The 15024-nt window shown below is 39.2% G+C and overlaps 1 pseudogene across 1 annotated transcript in view; it reads left to right on the plus strand.

The window, feature by feature from the left end:
* LOC149177088 (uncharacterized) overlaps positions 1-15024 on the plus strand; it is a 132725-nt pseudogene that overhangs the window by 32763 nt on the left and 84938 nt on the right. The window contains exon 2 of the transcript XR_016258092.1: positions 11881-12013. The product of XR_016258092.1 is annotated as an uncharacterized LOC149177088 (transcript). The remainder of the gene's footprint in view (positions 1-11880; positions 12014-15024) is intronic.

Below are 15024 nucleotides of genomic sequence, written 5' to 3' on the forward strand. Positions count from 1 at the left end.
ATATCCAAGGCCATTTCAAGGGTTTCTCTCTAACCTTGTCTTATAAGAACAAAGCTTCCCTAGGGTTTTGTTCAAACCCTAGTATTCTTTTAGGTCTTTGCCATCTTCATCTACTACCATCATCGACATCTGAAAGGGGTGATTTTCTTCAGTCCAACTTTGATACCACGTTAATTTTTCTAAGGGCTATATTGTTCTTTGCTTTAGATAATTGCATTTTAATTTTTTTCATCATTTATCTCACATGCACCCCATAACATCTTAACATCATTAGCAATTATGTAGAAAGAACAATAACATCAACATTTGTAGTAGAACAACAGAAGAAAAGCATACACAACAGATACACCAGGATTTGGTCAGAGACCAGGGCAAAACCCAGAATTCAATTCTTCTTCTTCTATTAGATATTCATTAATTGTTCAGTTGAGATACAAAGTACATCCAAAGTGAGAGACATCATTACAGTAGGCCTCTCTAGTGCCAATCTAAGTTAGTTCACAACTTTGATTGTGAACTGACTTTCGATAACCAAATGAGTTCGAGAAAGCTTCTGCCATATCACTGTTGTCTGTTTCTGTCAAGAATAAGTTCACTATATGCATGATAGACATGAAAGCACAACCATGTACATCATGGTCAAAGATAGACCTGCCAAACTGCTATATATAAAAGCACTGTCACATACTACCGTAAGCTAGGGTAACTTGTCATCATGTACGAAGGGCAAGGTCACTATAGCTCACTATCATCACAAGATCACTGAAGTATGGTATAATGAAGTAAGGTCACTGGATTCTGTCACACGAATAATTACAAGAACAAGGCTAATGGTTATCCTAGTCACTAAACATTATATTTAATGGGTTTGTCATAACAAAGATCATATATATGAATCATTGAAATCGAATACAAGTGCAGGCTACTTGTAAATCACTGAGATAGGATGCGAGAACCACTGAGAATGTATATGTGCGAGAGGCATAAATACAATGCCATATAAAGTTGTTTAGACCACAGTGATTGTTTACCTTAACCAAACCACCAAGCCATATAAATTCAACCAACATGCAGAGATTGTTTACCATATAAATTAGATCAAACCGCAGAGATTGCAGACCATACCATGCCATACCATGCGAAGATTGCAGACCATATCATGCCATGCGAAGATCGCAGACCATACCGTGCCATACCATAGAAATGCAGGCCATATCATGCTGAACAGAGATACCATAGTGATGTGGACTATACCATACGCAAAGATACCATAATGTAGACGATATCATGCTAAACAAAGATATCGTAGCAATCCACATAGTAAAATTGCCATCAAACCAATGAATCATCATTCCATTGTAGTCCTGATCACTAAATACGAACAATTCGAATCACTGTAATGACGAGTGCAATACCACAGAGGATGACGATGACACTAGTAGAGATGCACAAAGAATTTGATGTGAGCTTGTATGAGCGAGCCACTTCCGTAGATAGTATGCCTCAGATCACAAGGATTATGCAAAGTATTTAAAGAGACCATGTGAGTGAGATAAGCCACTAGGAGACTCAAACTATCACCACAATGATCATATGGAATGGATCATAAAGAAGCCCAAATTCTAGCCACTGGGATGGATGAGTTGCAAAGTATGCCATATAGGAGAAATGCAAAAAATTTCTTAGGTCAAGTGGAGGAAACTCAACGGATATATATATATATAGAGAGAGAGAGAGAGAGAGAGAGAGAGAGTTTGATCACATGAGAAAGGTAAGTCGACTCAACCTTGGAGAGGGGCCGACTCACAACGTTTAGAGGGAATTACTTAAATTTGAATTTGCAAATAATATATATATTTTTTTCTTTATCCCTTAATAATAAATTCTTTGACCACTTTGAATTCTTCTTTAGGGTATAATGGTGTTCTTTTGGGGTAAAGGGATTTCCAAAAGGAAATTCTTCCCGAAGCTGCCCTAATCTTAACACTGTGATTCAGAGGGAGTGAGTTCATTAGTTTGACTTGGCCGCTATGGTTTCTTGATAGTGCGAACTGATAGTATGGCTTATTAGTGGGGATAGGTTGGATGGTGCATCCAACTTCTGCTCATACATAGCGTGAGAGGATTGGCGTGGTGCTCCAAGAACAAGGCGTGTGGGAGTTTGTGGATAATGTCTCAATTGCCCCCAGTGACCCTCAACAGTTGGCTCAACATAAGAGAAGAGATGCCAAGGCGAGGAGAATCATCTTGGAAGGAGTTAAAGACCACATCATCCCTCAGTTAATCGAGAAGAAGTCAACGAAAGCTATGTGGACAACTATTATTGGCCTCTATTAGGGTTCGAGTGAGGCCAAAAAGTTGTGTTGAAGGATAAACTGAGAACCATGAGAATGACGAAGTCAGATTCTATGGTGTCTTACCTCACCAAGTTTACCCAAGTAAGGGACGAGTTAGCTAGTGTGGGTGATATAGTTATACACAGAGACCTGGGGAGTTTTGCCCTGATGGGTTTCACCAAGGCATGGGAAACTTTTACGAATGGAATATCTGCCAAAGAGAAGCTTTTGGGACAGGAGCGATCATGGGGTGATTGCATCCAAGAAAAACTTTGCAGACATGCTCCATCAAGGTCTCGCACCAAGATTGAAGATGAAGAGAACTTTGCCCTAGCCAGCAAAGGACGTAGGCTGAAGGGTAAGAAGAACAATGGTGGTGTTGAGCCAAGCTCCAAGGTAGAGAGGAAGAAGAAAGATCTCAGGAAGATCAAGTGTTTTTCGCGGCACCAGTTTGGGCACTATGCTAATAAGTGACCTAATAGGAAGAAAGGGTCCAAAAAGGACTAAGTAGCAACCTCTGCAAAGATAGAGGAGTTCTCTTCTCATTTTGAGAATGAGTTCTCACTTATTTCTTGCATGGAAAGCTCAGTGGCTACCAGTTTATGGTTTGTAGACAACGGTGCATCTTGTCACATGACGGGGAACAAGAACTACTTCAACAAACTGACAGAAGGACATGCAGTTCCATTTTGAGATTGGAGATGATGAGGAGTATTGAACTGAGGGCATTGGTATAGTCAGATTTGAGAGGGAGTCAAGAAACCCTATGTTTCTCATAGATGTCCTTTACATTTCAGGGCTTAAGAATAACCTCATTTTAGTTTCAACATTCGGGGATAAGCAGTACGAGGTGACCTTTAGACAACTTAGGGCATTTACAAAGCCCTCAGACTCCAAGGTGACTAAGCAGATTGGGTTCAAACATAAAAACCTATACAGATTGCAGTTTGAGACAGCGACAACATTGACTAGCAGAGGGAGAAATGACTCAAGCAGGGAGCTTGGGGAGTTATGGCACAGACGCATGGGGCATCTACACCATGGCACGTTGAAGATTCTCAAGGAGATAGCGATAGGGCTGCAACAATGTAGCGTGGATCAACATGAGGTGTGCAAGGGCTGCATACTTTGCAAGTATGCCAAAACCTCTTTTCCTAGGAGAGATAACAGGGCCAAGGTCAGCTTGGACCTTGTTCATTTAGGTGCTTGTGCTCCCTTCTCTTCAGTATCCCTCTTGGGGTACATGTATTATGTCACCTTCATAGATGGCCACTCGAGAAAGACTTGGATATTCTTCATGAAGAAAAAGGACAAAGTCTTCTCGAAGTTTTAGGAGTTTAAGGCCTTGGTTGAGAACTACACTGTCCAGAAAGTCAAGGTGCTGAGAGGTCAGATAATGGTGGGGAGTACACCTCAAATGCCTTAAAGGAGTTTTGTGCCAAGGAGGGCATCGAGAGGGAGCTGACCACCATATAACTCTCAACAAAACGGGGTGCAAAGTGCAAGAATAGGGCCATAGTTGGAGCGACCAAAGCCATTTTGCATGACTAGGGGTTGCCCAAGTTTCTTTGGGCTAGGGCGTGCCCACACAAACTTTCTTGTAGAATTAGAGCCCACACAAAGTGTTGGGGCATGTTACACCAGAGGAGGCCTTTATAGGCAAGAGACCGGACGTGTCACATTTTTGGATATTTGGCAGCTTGGTGTACTGCCATGTACTAGCAGAGAAAAGGTTGAAGTTGGAGCCCACAACAGAGAAGGACATCTTCGTGGGCTATATTGAAACAACTAAGGTGTACAGGGTATATGTACCAATACTCAAGAAGACAATCACGAGGAGAGATGTGAAGTTTGAGGAGGAAAGGGCTTTGAGGAAGTCCTTAGAGCGTGAGCAGGCTATAGTATAGGAGAAGGAGCAACAGGCTCCCAAGCAAGAGGCTCAACTAACACCTCAGACTATCACTGTGTATATTGATGGGCAGGCCGAGCAACATTAGGATGAGGGGGACATGTAGTTAGAGGAGAGAGTGGAGCCCACTTAGGCCGACTCCCTACATAGGGAGAAGGAGAGCGAGATGGGCAGACCAGTTAATCCAGGAGGCGTAGGAGTGAGTTGGTGCTCCTAGCACATTAGTTCGACAAAGAAAACAACCACGAAGGTACACAGGGTATATGACACTTATGAGAGTTATTGGATGCCAAACCTTCCAATTATTAGGAGGCATCCACCTAGCCGGTGTGGAGAGATGCTATGGTGGAGGAGTATGCCCCCACCATGGAAAATGATAATTGGGAGATGGTATCGAGGCTTGAGGGCAAATATGTGGTAGGATATCGCTTGGTCTACAAGATCAGGCATGGGGCGGATCAGAGCATCGAGAAATGTAAGGCAAGATTTGTAGCGAAGGAGTTCTGTTAGATAGAGGGCATTGACTATGATGAGACTTTTGCGCCCATGGCCAGAGATTCGTCTATTAGGACTATTATATAGCCATTACAACTTAGTTGGGGTGGAAGATCCACTAAATGGACGTTAAAACAACATTCTTCAGTGGGGTTGTTGAGGAGGAGATTTTTATTGAGTAGCTGAAGGGGTTTGAGACATGCAACAGGGAGATTGATGTTTGCAATCTCAAGAGAGTCCTGTATGGGCTCAAATAGGCTCCACGAGCATGGTATGCTCATATTAACAATAAATCTTTCAAGGCCTAAATAATCAAAATGACCTTAATAACATGTTTTACAAACTATTTTTACATTACAATGATAAAAATATAAATATGAAAACCGACCATAGCTTCAAAATTTCAACACACGTCACCATCTCCAAGATATCCCAAACCATACTCTTGATAAGGGGATTCTTTCCTATTTATCTCGAAGCTATAAGGCTACTCTGTACACTTCTTTCTTAAGGATCCTTTTTAGCAAAGTTGTATTCACATCCATTTGATGTATCCTCCATCCCATAAATGAAATGGACATAATTGTTCAAATGGAAGCGTAATTGGCAATTGGAGATGTGCCTCCTCGTAGTTCACTCCCTCTCTTTGGGAGAACCCTCTCACCACCTTGCTTTGAGCTTTCTAATGTTCCCATTTGCAACATGTCTGATCTTGTAGAGCCATCTAGAACCCACAGTTGACTTCCCTTGCGGTATTGGCATTATGTCCCAAACATCATTCTTCATGATGTTGTACTCCTCAACAATGAAATCTTGCCATACTTGCTAGTTTGTTGCATCATGAAAACTGGAAGGCTCAAAATCTAAAATGCTGCTCATTAATGCCATATAGTTTAGAAACTTCTTTGAAGGTTTTCTCTCCTTGAATGTGCTCCTAGGAGTCCCAACATGCTCCTGAGAATCCCTCGATGTTTGAGGGAACCATCGAGGTCTCTTGACAAAAGTGCATGGGGTTACCGTCTCCCCTTTTCCACTTGAAGGTTGTTGTACTAGTTTGGAAATCACTCGTGATCCAGGCTCAACCTTTAGAGCTTCCTTCTCTTCATCCTTTGTCACTAGGTTTAGAATCTTTTTAGACCTAAGCTCATTTATTGGGAAAGCAATTTGGCATGCTTTCTAAGCATGCACCCTCTATATACACCTTGTTGTTCATTGAACTCTGAAATGCTTGTGACTATCTCCCTTATAATAGGCAACACCTTGTAATGTAGGTGCCCCATCCTCTTGTGCCACAACTCACACATGTTGTCATTGCCATGTAGCAAGGCTCAAACAAGTTCACCCTGCAACTTGTACAAATTACCTTCTCTAACCCTTATAACGTGTGCTGTATTTAGGCTCGATTCCTTTGGTTTGGTGAGGATTGTTAGAGTTCCACGCACCCCAGGTCTGGTCTATGATCTAGGTAGAAACATCAACATACTGAAGATGCCCAACTTTAAACAACTTTGCACAATGGAATATAACATCAGTGAGATTTATATAGTACACTATGTATTGCCCAAACATGTATCTTACAAATCCTTTAATAAGAAAATCATAGGGCTCCCATGCCAAGGTTCATGGCCCTTTAGAATCACCAATACAATGCCAAAATATAGGGCAATCCTTTGACCAATAACCCAGGGCCAAGGCCTTATCCCTTAGACTCTCATCTGCCCAAAAAATATAGATTAAGACAGTCCTTTGCTTAACAAATCAATTTTCTTACCTGTTGTGGTTTGAGGTAAGCTTCTTTACCTTGCGTTAATTTTCCTTGCTTGCAATAGCCACTAACAATCTTCTTTTGGCACTAGGTCTGCTCCCTAGACCTCTGCCTCCATCAACACATGTAGGCAACACCTTTTTCACTTGCTGTAGCAGCACTCATACATTGTTGCCTACTCTTATGGGCGCTTAACATCCTTCATACCTAGGTTATCTTGCCCCTACAAACCTTATACAAACCTCGACCTATTCTACTTGCACTTAGCCAACTTGTAATAGGCTTGCGACATTTCTGTGGCCGCCTACGGCCCTCTTGCGGTTGCTTGTGGCCAACCCCTTTTCCTCTTCTTGACCTCTCCTTAGTAGCTGCGACCACCTTCCTAGGTTTGCGGCCTCCACTCTTCTCTTCAAAAACAGGCTTCCAAAGCTCCTTGCTACTTTGACCCTCTTTTCCTAGTTGACTGCAACCTCCTTTGGATACCTCACTCCACAAAAGTTGTCCTTCATACTTGTGATATAGCCTTTCCCTTTTCTTCTATATATACTTGGACAAGGGGTGTGAAACCCTAAGTAGTGTGTCCCTTGGCCTTGTTGGCCGACCTGAGCTGACTTGATTCATAATTAAACTAGATTTTATTAAATTCATTTTCTTGGGTTTCAAGCCTGCTCCTTTCTTGGGCCGGTCTTCGTAATTGTACTTGAGTCATGATGTAATGTACTTATCAAAAGAAAGAACAAAAAAAATATTATTAAAGAAATTGACTTATTAAAGCATGGGTTTCATGCTTGGGTCAATTGTTTATAGGTCAAAGCCTACATTGCATGCCTCTAGGGTTTATGTCAAGTGCCCTTGTCCATGTCATAATGTAAAAAACCCTTCTTGGGATTTATTTGTCAAGAAAGAAATTTATTTATGTAAATTAGGTCTTTTAGGCCTTCTCCACCAAGTTGTCCTCAAATTGGACAAGTCGGCCTAAAGTAAGGGGCAAAAACACCTATATAAAGGTAGCAACTCGACCTCATTTGTCACACTCACTCATCAAGTTCGATCTAAATCTTCTGGTGCCAGAAAAAGTGTGAAATTCAAGGGAAGAAGTGGAAAGGGCTAGCTAAAGAGGAGGTCTCTAACAAGTACAAGAAGTTGAAATTCTCTCTTTCTCTCACATGTGTGAAGCTGCTAAGCTGCTAGAGAAGTCAAAACTATTGTTCTGTTGCTGCGTTGAAAATTCTGTAGTCAGTGTTGAAGTTCTGTAGCTGGGAAGTCAAATTTCTGGATTGTTGCTTGGCTGAAGCTGCTAGATAAGAAGAGACTACTTAATCATCTTGGAAAAGCTTACTTGGTGGAGGAGGAAGGTCTATTGGTCTAAGGTTTTGGTCCATCTCATTTTAAATTACTAAAGGAAGAGTTTTTTGACTGGGTTTTCCATTATATAGGGGTTTTAGCCTTGGCTGAGTGCTTGCATCTGATGTCCTTGATCTTCGTGTTTTGACTTTGGTAATTGCTTGTTGAACAAAGATAAAAGAGAACATAAGAAAGTTAATAAGAATATAAAGACATCACAAGTAATTATCAACATAAAGAAAATATTTCTGCCTTTCTGATTTTCTAACAATTTTCTCGTTGCAACTAAATGGTTAAGATCCAACTAGCTTTCATCAGGCTGGTCTTCAAATTTAGCTTTCAGACAGGTCAAAGATGGTTCTCATGGAGATCATACACATGATTTTCCAATGATTTAGAGTTAGAGACATTTCTAAGGCATCTTCATCAATTTTGGAGGAAACTACCATTTTTAATAGTTTTCCCATTTTTTGGGAAATAGAGCTTAAAGGCTTGCATGCTAGAGGTGATTACATATTTGGTATCCTTGCAAGCTCATGATTTTGATGGTTTTTTTTTCAGGCAATATGTGAGACACTACTATTTTTAGCAATTAGGGTTCTAGGGCTTGCATGATGATTTTGAGCATATATTTTGAATCCTTGCAAAAAATAAAATTCAATGAGCTTGATTTCATTGACATGTGAGAAGTTGCTATTTTTAGTAGTGCCTATTTCTGGAGTGTTATTTTTTGCAAGGTTCTTCTAGAGATTCTAGAGATTTTTCATTTTTTCCTATCTTTAGGGGGTTTGCTATTTTTGGCATATCTATTTTAATTGTAGGTGTGGTTGCCATGGAGTGTGACAAGTTGCAACTGGTGAAGGCGCCATGTGGCAACGATGTGGCAATGGGTGCCATTTCACGAAACCTAATTTTGGGCAACTTGTTGGGACTTGAGTTCATTGTTCCTCACTTGAGTTTAGTCATCTTTAGGTCACTCATCTTTAATTGATTCAAATAGGGCGACCTCACTTGTTTCTACTCATCTTCAATTGAGTTGAGGGCACATGAGCATGCATGAGGGAGTGCACATAAACATGGAGTTTTATGCGAGGAAGGTGCCTTGTTGGAATTTAGTTAGTCATCTTCAATGTAGTTAACCACATATAGGGCACATGAGTTTGGAACAAGGCAAATTCATTCTATTTCAATTGAGTCAAGGAATGAGCATGCATGAGAGAGATTGAGGTGCATGGCTCTTGCATGAGCTAGGCGGCTCCTTTAGGAAGATCAAAGTTTTATAAAGTGAGGGTGCATAATCATTGTGAAATAGAGAATTTTCATTAAGTGAGCAATCAAAAATGCTTCTCCTCCACTATTCTCTTCTCCTTCTTGTTGCCTATACATTGTATAGGGCATATTATTGTGATCAATCTTATATTTCTTCTACACGATGCAGCTGATCTCTTGACAAATACAAAGGTAAAGTTTGACTATGCTCTTGTTGGAGCTCTTTAGGTTGTTGATGCAATATTTTATGTTTTGTGTAGAAGTGTGGACAATTTTCATGCCTATATTTTGATCATATCAGTCAGTTAGAGTGCATATTATTTCTTTGTTTCTTTCTTCTCATATTTTGCTACATTGGATGAAATTTTTTCTTGTTACATTCAAATATTAATATTCTGTAGTCTTTGGTTGCTTGCATGCACTTCAAAGACCATTTTTATGTGCTGATTTTTGTATTGATATAGATTTTAAAGTAATTTTCAGCATATGCGTACTAGGGAGTCCAAGAGACCTTGGAAGATGAAGCCAGTGGTTATGAACATTGTATTTATGTCTATCATCTTAATGAAAAACAGTGCACACTTATCTTTCATTCTAGCTCGTAGTCTAACAGTGGTATTAGAGCTAACAAGGCCTGGGTGCTGTTAAGAGCCAAATGCAAATGTGAGATTACTTCCCTTGCTTGTTATTTTTTTTCCATTCTATGTGTGATCTATGCATTAGTTTTATTTGTACCCATGACAAATCCTACCACTAGCCTAGTTGGGGTTTGAGTTTTCATTAATTCCTGAGCTATCCTTTGCGTGGACAGTTGCATGTAGCAGAGGAGATTCTTCACCTCGACGCTCTCATGCGCTCCATAAACCTGTTTTCATTTTTGTGGATTTCAGCTACACCTACGAATTTTGCATATAATTCCTTTTTAGTTCTTTATGTTACATAGGATTTTGATTTTATTGGGAAGAATTTAACTAAATTTATATATTTGGCACATTCCAAGCCTGAATGAAGGGATTTGTCAGGTTTATGGGAGCATGGAGGTGGAGCAAGCTTCATTGTGTAATTGTGTGGTAAATATTCTACTAGAAGAGAATTATTTGTTGACAATGTTTGAGTTATTGCACAAGCTTCTTGAAGATGAGTAGGAATGCCATGCGAATAGACTTATAGAGCTTTTTGTTGATACAAGCAGGTTTTTGTTGGATCAGATTTCTCGATTGCATGGTTTGTAACGAGCGCTGACATGGATTTGTGGAGGCCATAGTCAATACTCAACGAGCTTAGTATGATTGGTTGGTTAACAATGGCTGGTCGAGGCGCCAAAGACATCTTAGGGTTGAAGGGGCTATGGAAAACTCTTATCATTGGCAGGTGCTTAGGGTTTTGAGGTTATTTACACAGGTCATCTAGGCTAACACGCAATGGTGATAGAGGAGAGGCTGTATATTTTTTGTTTAAATATCAAAATGAAGCAATTCTTGTCAAAAAGATGGTACCATTGTAAAGTAATATTAGCAATGTGATATTGATAAGGATCACATGCTAATGAATGCACACATAGCATAGCCAAAATTTGAGCAAACCAACAATTGGCCCAAGATAAGATGAAGTCCCAATAGGACCAACATTCTAGTGGGTGGGAACTTCAAGTGAGAGATTGGGTCTTCTTGAGATTACAATCTTATAAGCACACTTTTTAAAGGGAAAGGATTTGAGAAACTTGGGCCTTATTAGTGTCTAGCAAGAGTGGGATGGGTTGCATATAAATTGCTAGATGGATCTCAAGTACATAGCAACTTTGATGTTTTGTGCTTGAAGAATGTGATTAGGAAAAAGGTTAAAATTTCAAATCTTGCTGCCTCTAAATAATTGAGGACATGTTTTTTTGATTTTGGAGCTCATTTTGGCAAACTCAAGGAAGTTAATGACTAAGGGATTGCTAGAATTTCTCATTCAGTGGAAGAATTCACCATTGGAGGATGCTATGTAGGGAGGTGTTGAAACATTGCAACATTAGACACTATAATTGCTTTAGGGAAAAGCATTTCAAAGAAGTGAGATTGCTACAATGTCTAAAGATAACTTGGTTTAGTGTTAGTTATTAGTACTTTGTGTGCGTCATTGGATATTTTATTGTCATTTATAATTTTCTCTTAGTTAATGAACTTTATATTGATATAAAGTTCATGTTAGTTAGTTTTACTTTTTTGTTAGTTAATTAAGTTTTATGTAAAGTCTAGTTATCTACCACATGCTCAAGACAAAGAAGCTAAAATGATAAATCTGAACATTAGCTTTAAATAAGCTCTTATATTAGATTAAAGGTCTTTTGGGGAATGTGTTATTGCATTTAGTCTTTAAGAATTTTTGGCTGGGTGCAATGTTTGTAGTGCATGTAGATTTGGCGCCAAGTTGGCTTCTATATCTTCTCAAGAAATTTTTGAGATTTTATGTGTCGTAGTGTTGAGTATTTAGGGGCCGTTACAATTGTTGGACCTTTGCTTTGCCATTGTTAGTACTCTAGAATTTACCATCAAATTTTTATTAGATCATTGTTGGTATTAATGTTGTTATTATTGAACTAATTGTTGCTAGTGCTGAATTTGTTTTTGCTATCGCTATTGTTTCCTCTTGTAAGCATCCTATTAATTTCAGATTATGTATGAGTTCCAAATTATATATTTTGTTTCGAGTCTCTTTTAGTTTTGAGGATCAAATTGCAAATTAATTTGATAACATCTTCCTCTTTTGGATCTATTCAGAAAGATGTTGCAGGTGGATATGGGAGTTTTGTCAGGGATCAATCTCGGGGTTGTATCTGAGTGGTGAGAGTGGTCAAGGTTGGAGGAAAGTACAAACAAGTGGTCTGTTGCTACATCCTTGGAAAAGGCAAAGGTAAAATTATAATAAAGTCTTATGAATGAAGTTGGAACCTTTCTTATAACTCTTGGTAATGTATCGTCAAATTTTATTTTGAAGAATGGGTTGTAAATAACTAGAAGAACAATATTTTGTATGACACTTTGGAATTGCTATTTTTTATTTTCACTAAAATTGAGACATTGGCAGAGGATGGTCTAGAATTCTATATTTGGCTTTAGGCGATTTTTAGTCAAAGCATTGCATTGTTGTCCTCATGTAGATTGTAGAACAACAATGCATACCTAATATGTGACCAAAAATGGCTTGGAGAACAACGAAACATAGCTAATTTGTGACAAAAAATGACCGTTAAGAGTAATTTCTCTCATTGTAATAGAACCATCTTTATTGATATTCAAGTCATACCACTCAACCCTGATCATCATAGCACCCAAAACTTGTCTTACCCATGATAGGCATTTGAAGGTGAGGAAATAGCTACTAGATCTAGTCTTTGCAATGTTAAGAAGCTACTACTTAGGGAAGTTCTATAAAAGAAATGGACTTGTGTTTGCTTGGTGACGGATTTGATGAGTTTCTTCCCTTTCTTGTACAAGTCATTATAATCCATCCATAGTCTTTACGCTTGACAATATCATGCATCTAAAGGTTCAATATGTTTGCCCAATGCTTGGGCAAAAATATGTGAGGATGTGTCCACTTAATGCTTTTTCCTACTTTTCAATGTACTACATGATTGCTTGAATCACATTAAGACCAACATCATCTATGGTTTTGACTAGGAGCTATGCAATGTTTTAAGTAGATGCAATGATTAACATGGAATCATGTGCTTTAGGAAACATTGCAATATTAGTTGAAACACTAAGAACATTTATCAAATGTTGGTTGTCAATATTTGTCCAATTATCAAATACAATGGATGGCCCACTTTCAAGCCACTCATCTGTAAATTGTGATAATTGGACTTTTGCTCTTTTCTTGTCTAATAATGCAATTCTAGCTTTCTCATAGCTAGGGCTCTTTTATCCTTGGTGGGCTTTGTTGATGGCATGAACTGTATCGTGCCAATAGGCAAAGTGAAGAACATTGAATGGTATACCACATTCATGGAGAAATTGTGCCACTTTTGCATATGTTAAGCATAAAATCCCTTATTAACACTAGATATTGAGTTATTTCATTTCTAGTGTTATATTAGTAGGTTGGACAAAACCTTTCATTGTACCCTTTGTCTCCTATATAAATACCTAGTCTTAGGTTCATCTCATCTTGTCTTGTACATTGTATTCATTGTAAAAGGAGGTTTCTCCCTCGAAGTGGATTGTATTCATTGACATTTTATCATTTTCAAGGCATTTGCTTCATAATATTTGGCATTAGAGCAATGATCCTAGGGTTTTCCTCCTCCAATCAAGTGACCTTTGTTTTTTACACTGATCTGAAATGATCATATGTTAAATTGAAGTAGAATTGATTAATGCCAACAATGAATTGAATATTAACTTAAAGTGCTCTAACTGTGAGAATTGACTGAAAAGGGATGAATTGATGACAAAATTAAAACATAAGCAAGATGTAAATAGAAGTGAAAAGCAAAAAAACACAGCGATACCAAACAACAAGATTGATTACGGAGTTCGTCCCTGATGGACTACGTCTCCGGGTTCGCTTTCAAGATGGGCGTCCGCTTTATTAGGATTGAATCCGAGGAGGTCGATTACACAACAAATTAACCAGACTGATTGTGCACGCAGGCACTTCTGGTCACTGTCACAAGAAAGCTCTTTGAAATAGCTTTCCAATGCCTGTCACGATTCCCAATTCTGACTTCGGATGCTCTTGTTACACTGAAAACAAAACAACCTATATCCTCTAGAATCTGCATACAAAGCCCAAAACCACTCTCCCGTCACTTTAGCGAGCCAAACTCTCTTTATAGCTTTGCAAATGCATTCTAACCTCCTTAGGCTAAGTTTCGGTATGAATGAGCTGAAATTAGGGTTTGCCATTATGTCATAAAGACACCTAGGGATTTGTTACAAGGTCTTAGCATTTAATTAGCACCAAAACTGCACTTAAAAACCCAAAAATGACTTTGGATAAGTGCTTATCTGCCAGCGGTTAGAAAACGGTGCGGAGGTGAGTGACAGTCACATGTGACCAGTCACGGTCTAATCGCAGGCTGACACCTGACGCTGGTTCCCGACAGTTCTGGCTAACAGTCAGCGGCATGCCATGTGAATGTAGCTTCCTCCTGGTGGTTTCGGCAATGACGCTTATTTGGCGGTTCCGATAACCTATTACAGTTTTCCGCCTGTCACATGGAAGCGGCTACGGTCATGGTTTGGAGCTGCACTGATACGGTGAAGGTTACCCTGACGGTTCCCTTCCGCCCATGTGAACATAACTATAGTTCGACACGGTTAGGGAGCTGCGGTTAGGGACTTATGAAACACATTGTATTGTTTATACAATGGTTTGTATTTGCCATGGCGGAATGGTTTGAATGCTTAGGTTTAATGCATTTTAATGCATGGTTTTAGGTATAGGTTAGGTTTTAGGTGTATTTAGGATTTAGGACTTAGGTTTAGTAACATAGTATCTTATGTTTAGTCTTTTAGTATCAAGACTTTATACTTGACATCAAAAAACCCATTTACACATCTTTGTCACAAAGCGACATTGTAAACATCATATGACGACAAACCCTTGTTGACAACCAAATCCTGACGAAATTGACGACAAACCCATGTCGACAACCAGGTACAAAATAGTATCCTTTGAATACCATGAAAACCATATCAACCATTGACATCATCGGACAACCATAACATCACTGTTGAAGCTGAAGATACCGGACACTGAATGCTGACGACGAATACTGGCGAAGTTGATAAAGTTCAAGACCTCATCGACCAATGATCATTTGACGATCACTTTGATGTTGAACCACTGAAGACTCCACTCATGTTGGACTGACAAGATCCTCCTGGATCAATCCTCTCCACTTGAAAGCTTTT

The sequence above is a fragment of the Pinus tabuliformis genome, chromosome 4_1 (genome assembly GCF_031772625.1).
Source record: "Pinus tabuliformis cultivar Carrire ecotype Pingquan chromosome 4_1, CPIR1, whole genome shotgun sequence".
In the NCBI taxonomy this organism is placed as follows: domain Eukaryota; kingdom Viridiplantae; phylum Streptophyta; class Pinopsida; order Pinales; family Pinaceae; genus Pinus; species Pinus tabuliformis.